This window comes from Mus caroli, chromosome X, assembly GCF_900094665.2.
Source record: "Mus caroli chromosome X, CAROLI_EIJ_v1.1, whole genome shotgun sequence".
Classification (NCBI taxonomy): domain Eukaryota; kingdom Metazoa; phylum Chordata; class Mammalia; order Rodentia; family Muridae; genus Mus; species Mus caroli.
This window is the reverse complement of record NC_034589.1, coordinates 105,519,336-105,526,086: the sequence shown is the minus strand read 5'-3', so window position 1 is coordinate 105,526,086 and position 6,751 is coordinate 105,519,336.

Below are 6,751 nucleotides of genomic sequence, written 5' to 3'. Positions count from 1 at the left end.
ACTCACAGCACGTTCTCTACCATATCTGTCAGAGTATCCTCTTGCAGGGCTTAAAGAACGGGCCCTTGCAGGAATCACTGTGAGTCCTTGTTCAGGCCTCACAGCAAAATCTTTAGCAGGATTTGCAGCATAGCCTCTTTCAAACCTGACAGGTCTCCCTCCTTCAGGTCCCCAAGTAGGTGCTTCTGCTGATCTCCAAACAGGTACTTCAGAAGATCTTCTAGTAATTTCTTTCATAGGTACTGCCAAAGATCCCCCCTCAGCTCTTGAGCCACCACCATAGTTATCAGACAACTGAAGAATACAAAGAGAAAACAAAGGGTTAGCTGTTCAGATATTAAAATTCAGAAAGTTAGTAGACATGTTAAGATTCCTAAGATTGTCTAAATAAAAATTAATGTCAGATTCCAAAATGTTTAGATTTGAGATTGTTTATACAACTTGTTTCAATTTCAACTAAATTTGAAAGTAAAAAATAAAATAAATAGCTTTATATATCTTTTCTTTCTGTAAAGGAATCATACAAAGTTTTAGACAGAAAACAGCTATTAAGAACTTGGCACCTGTTCAGGAATGAATTTAAAAAATTTTAACTATAAAATTTTATAGTTATAAAACTATATAAGTTGTAACTATGTTACAACTTATTTTTCAAGCATTTTAAACAACCCTTTCAAAGCAGAGTTTTCTATAAGAATACACACATATTTGTTCATATTCTCAAAAGAGAAATGGAAGAGTGAGGAAAAAGTCAGGTATGGCTTTAGGACAAACACTTGCAGAAGAATAATAAGAAGCTCAGGTTCACAAGAGGAAATTGGTGCTTTTTGAGTAAATTTTCTTTATAAAGTTTTGTTTCTAAATTAGGTACATAGCTTATATATAAATAAAATTAAGTAAATATATTTTAAAAAGCAAAAGCTCTAAACTGACTTCAAGGGAAAAAAAAACCCCAAGATATTAGTTTAATTAATAACACAATCATGAAGACATAAAACATGACAAATTTTTGGTGGCTATACTCTATGATGAATGATACCGGTATAACAATACTACTATTAATATTTATGGATGGTTACCAGTTTGTAAGCATTGTGTGACAAGATATGCTGACAGTTTTGTAAATTATAGCTGCTTTATGATAGTTGGTTAAAGAAAAGCAAGTATAGAGTAGACTTCATGAAAAAGGGACTTTTGTTACTTCCTAACTTGAATATTGTTCTACTCCAATATTAGTAAGTCTTTGGGGGAGTTTCTATTGGAACTTCAGGTAGTATGAAGGGAGAAATGGAAATAATGGAACATGAATGGATCTAGGTAGCAGAGGAGGTGTGTGGGAAGAATAACTAATATTAGAGATCATTGAAAATGCTATAAAGAAACCTACTACTATGGAAGTTTCTTACAATATATACACATAAGATGAGTTTAAATGGAAATTCCCTCTAACAGAGGAGGGGCAGGGGTTATTAAAAAACAAAAACAAAATCAAACACAAACAAAAAAACAACTTCAGTGCCAGGTATTGGTTACCTTTTTTCAACTTGTTTGTCGGTGGGGTTATAACCCTCCTCTGCCAAAATACAAACTATTACATTGTGCTTGGTTACCCTCCAGAACTTTTCAGTGTGTCTTATTACTGGAAACACCACACACCTGAGTCATAGCACATGGAGAAATCCGGTTCAAACTACCCCAGAAGTTTCATACCAATTATCTTTAACATTTCTTCAAGGTTCTATGCATGCTACTGGGCAAGAAAAATCACCAAAGGTCTTACCAAGCTATAAACCCTATAAGCAACATATTCCCTGGTGAGATATACCCACTGGTGTAGTAGTGCACATTTATGGAAATAACAGTCACTCTCTGATTGGATTAAAACTCAATACACAAGATGGAACCCATGCCTAATACCATTAACTGGGACAAAAATCTATGGCTAGCTAGATTATAGGCCCTAGGAACAACCATGTCCTATTATTCTGATAAATGGATATAATATAAACTGTCTTCTACGTTCTTAACTTTATACACATATATTAGTGTACCTCTCAACTTTCTTTAGAGATGCTCCCCTAACAGTAGTTGTGAATTGGTACAGGAATCCATAAATAGTAAACATGCAGCAGATGAGATACTGTGGAATGCTTAACTCTATGTGGGGCATCTAGATCACTTGATCTCCCCAAAGGCTTAGGAATCATCATAGAAGAGGAGATGAAAATATTGTAGGAGATAGAAGGAATGGATTTCTGTTATCAAAACAGTATTTGCTGGCCATGAGAACACAACTGCACACAAAAACTCAAGAGTAATAGGGACTGCAAGCACATGACTTGCATGAGGTCAAGTCAGTCAGTATCTCAATATGGTGTAAGATGTATAATAAAGACTACAGAATATATAACCAGAATTGATTGGCTGCAACTCAAGTGCATTTTACATGGCAACTCATTCAATCCTAATAGTGTTTCTATTAAGTAGATACTGTTCTTCAATTCATGCTATAGGAAAGCAAATTAAAACAGTGATTAACTAACTTGCTCATGGTTTCAAGTTAGTAAGTGATCAAAATGGAATTGAAACCCTGCCATTTTGATTCTGAAAGTCTGCAGTATCAATGCTATAGAGTGCCCTTTAAAGAAGATATTAACCTGAGTAGTATTCCATTGTGTAAATGAACCACATTTTCTGTATCCATTCTTCTGTTGTGGAACATCTAGATTGTTTCCAGCTTCTGGCTATCACAAATAAGACCGCTATGAACTTAGTGCAATGCAGGGACAAAAGAAGCAGACCATACAGTCACTTAGATCAACAAACACCAGGGATACCAAGATGGCAAAAGGCAAGCACAAGACCACAAGCAACAGAAGCCAAAATATATGGGCATCATTAGAACTTAGTTCTCACACCCACTCCCGCTTCCTGGCCCTGGCACTCCCCTATACTAGGGCATATAACCTTAACAGGACCAAGGGCTTCTCCTCCCATTGATGACTGACTAGGTCATCCTCTGCTAAATATGTAGCTGGAGCCATTGGTTGCGAATAAACCAACACACTTGAAAATCAGGAATCTGTCCTAAAATCCTATCTCATGAAGTTAATAGAGTCCTTTAAGGAGGATGTCTATAACTCACTGAAAGAAATACAGGAAAACACAGGTAAACAGGTGAAGGAATTAAATAAAGCGATCCAAGACCTAGAAGGGGAAGTAGAAACAATAAAGAAAACACAAATGGAGGTAAACCTGGAAATGGAAAACCTAGGAAAGAGGTCAGGAATTACAGATATAAGTATTACCAACAGAATACAAGAGATAGAAGACAGAATCTCGGATTGACACAACTGTCAAAGAAAATTCAAAACATAAAAAACTCTTAACCCAAAGCATCCAGGAAATTCAGGAAACAATGAAAAGACCAAATCTAAAAATAATCAGAATAGAGGAGGATGAAGATTCACAGCTCAAAGGACTTGAAAATGTCTCCAACAAAATCATTGAAGAAAACTTCCCCAACCTAAGGAGAAAGATGGACATAAAGGTACAAGAAGCCTATAGAACAGCAAATAAAAGAAAAGAAAATTTTCTCGACACATAATTATCAAAACACTAAATGCACAAAGCAAATAATGAATCTTAAAAGCTGCAAGGGAAAAAGACTAGGTAACATACAAAGTAGACCTATCAGAATTATACCAGACTTCTCAATAGAGACTATGAAAACCAGAAGAGCCTAGTCAGAGGTCATGCAGAATCTAAGAAAACACAAATGCCAGCCAAAGATACTATATCCAGAAAAAGTCTAAATCAACATCGATGGAGAAACCAAAATATTCCAGGACAAAACCAAAATTCAAATATCTACCAACCCAGTGCTACAGAGGATCATGGAAGGAAAACTTCAACATAAGAAAGATACATGCACCAACGAAAAGATAAGCTATTAAGCATCTCACAACAACGTCAAAAGCAGAGAGCCACAAGCACATAAAGCCACCTACAAAAACAATATATCAGAAACAAAGTCATATCTCTTTAATATCTCTCAATATTGATAGACTCAACCCACCTATAAAAAGACATAAACTAACAGAATGGATATGCAATCAAGATTCAGTATTTTTCTGCATCCAAAAAAAGAAACCTCAAAAACAAAGACAGGCACTTTCTCAGAGTAAAAGAATGGAAAAAGGTCTTCCAAGCAAATGATCCTGGGAAACAAGCAGGAGTTGCCATCCTAACATCCAATAAAATACACTTTCAACCAAAAGTTATCAAGTGTGATGAAGAAGGGCACTTCATATTCATCAAGGGGAAAAATCCACCAAGAGAAAGTCTCAATTCTGAACATCTATGGCCCAAATGCAAGAGCGCCCAAATTCATAAAAGAAACTTTACTAAAACTCAAAACACACATTGAACCCCACACAATAATAGTGGGAGACTTCAACACTCCACTCTCACCAATGGACAGGTCAGTGAAACAGAAACTAGACAGAGACACATGGAAACTAAGAGAGGTTATGAAACAAATGGATTTAACAGAGATCTACAGAACATTTCACCCTAAAACAAAACAACACACCTTCTTCTCAGCATCTCATGCTATCTTCTCCAAAATCGACCACATAATTGATCACAAAACAAACCTCAACAGATACAAGAAGACTGAAATAATCCCATGCATTCTATCAGATCACCATGGCCTATGGCTGTCGTTTACAGCACTAAGTGCCCTGGTAATGAAACTGGAGAGATCTTACACTAACAACTTAACAGCACACCTGAGAGCTCTAGAACAAAAAGAAGCAAACTCACCCAAGAGGAGTAGAAGGCAGGAAATAGTCAAACTTAGGGCCAAAATCAACCAAATACAAAGAAAACAATACAAAGAATCAGCAAAACCAGAAACTGGTTCTTTGAAGGAATCAACAAGATAGATAATCCCCTAGCCAAACTAATTAAAGTGCCGAGAGGCCGTATCCAAATTAATAAAATAAGATATGAAAAGGGAGAGATAACATCAGAAACAGAGGAAATTAAAAAAACCATCAGATCCTACTATAAAAGCCTATACTTAACAAAACCAGAGAATCTAGATGAAATGGATGATTTTCAAGACAGCTGACACAATATCAAAGTTAAATCAAGAGCAGGTAAACTATCTAAAAGGCCCATATCACACAAGGAAATAGAATAAGTCAAAAGTACCCAAGGAGCTGAAGGGGTTTGCAGCCCCATAGGAGGAATAACAATGTGAACTAACCACTACCCCCAGAGTTCTCTGGGAGTAAACCACCAATCAAAGAAAACATATGGTGGGACCCGTGGCTCCAGCTACATATTTAGCAGAGGATGACCTGGTTGGTCATCAGTGGGAGGAGAGGCCCTTGGTCCTGTGAAGGTTATATGCCCCAGTATAGGAGAAGGCCAGGGCCAGGAAGCAGGAAGGGTGGTTTGGGGAGCAGGGGGAGTGGGGAGGGGATGGGGCTTTTTGGGGGGGAAACTAGGAAAGGGAATAAGATTTGAAATATAAATAAAGAAAATATCTAATAAAAAAGGGTGCTATTTTTGGCAAACTACTTCACACTATAAAAACAAAAACAACAACAAAAACCCTCCCAACCAAAAAAAGCCTAAGGCCAGATGGGTTTAGTGCAGAATTCTACCAGACCTTCAAAGAAGACCTGATACCAATTGTTCTCAAACTATTCAACAAAATAAAAACAGAAGGAACACATCAAAGCCATCATTCACCATGATCACGTAGGCTTCATCCCTGGGATGCAAGTTTAGTTTAATAAATGAAAATCCATTAATATAATCCACTATATAAACAGACTCAAAGAAAAAAACCACATGATCTTCTCCTTAGATGCAGAAAAAGCATTTGGCAAAAATACAATACCCCTTCATGTTAAAAGTATTGGAGAGATCAGGAATTCAAGGTCCAGACCTAAACATAATAAAAGCAATTTACTGTAAAACAACAGCCAATATCAAATAAAATGGAGACATACTGGATGCAATCCCACTGAAATTGGGGACAAGACAAGGATGCCCACTCTCCCTATATCTATTCAATGTAGTAATTGACTGCTAGCTAGAACAATAAGACAACAAAAAGAGATCAAGGGGATACAAATTGGCAAAGAAGAAATAAAGGTATCACTATTTGCAGATGATATGATAATATACGTAAGCAACCCCCAAAATTCTACCAGATAACTTCTCCAGCTGATAAACAACTTCAGCAAAGTGGCCGGATATAAAATTAACTCAAATACCCCAGTATCCATCCTTTATACAAAGGATAGAAACTGGCAGAGAGAGAAAATAGGAAAACAACTCTATTCACAATAGCCAAAAACAATTTAAAGTATCTTGGGGTAACTCTAACCAAACAAGTGAAAGACCTGTATGACAATAACTTCAAGTCTCCCAAGAAAGAAATCGAAGATCTCAGAAAATGGAGAGATCTCCCACACTCATAGAGTGGCAGAATTAACATAGTAAAAATGGCCGACAGGTGAGAGTGTGCACCACAGAGGCAGACAGCTTCTGGGACAGGCAGGAGCCACAGAGCCACTGAGGCAGCACCCTTTTGGGCCGCAGACATCCAGAACCCTCCCAGCCAGAGGACAGTGGTCACGCCCTGCACAGGAGCCCTCTGCCTCAGGAGAAGGGAGCGCCATCTTGGATCTGGGACTCCTCTGAACTTAGGAACTTAGTCTGCACAGGT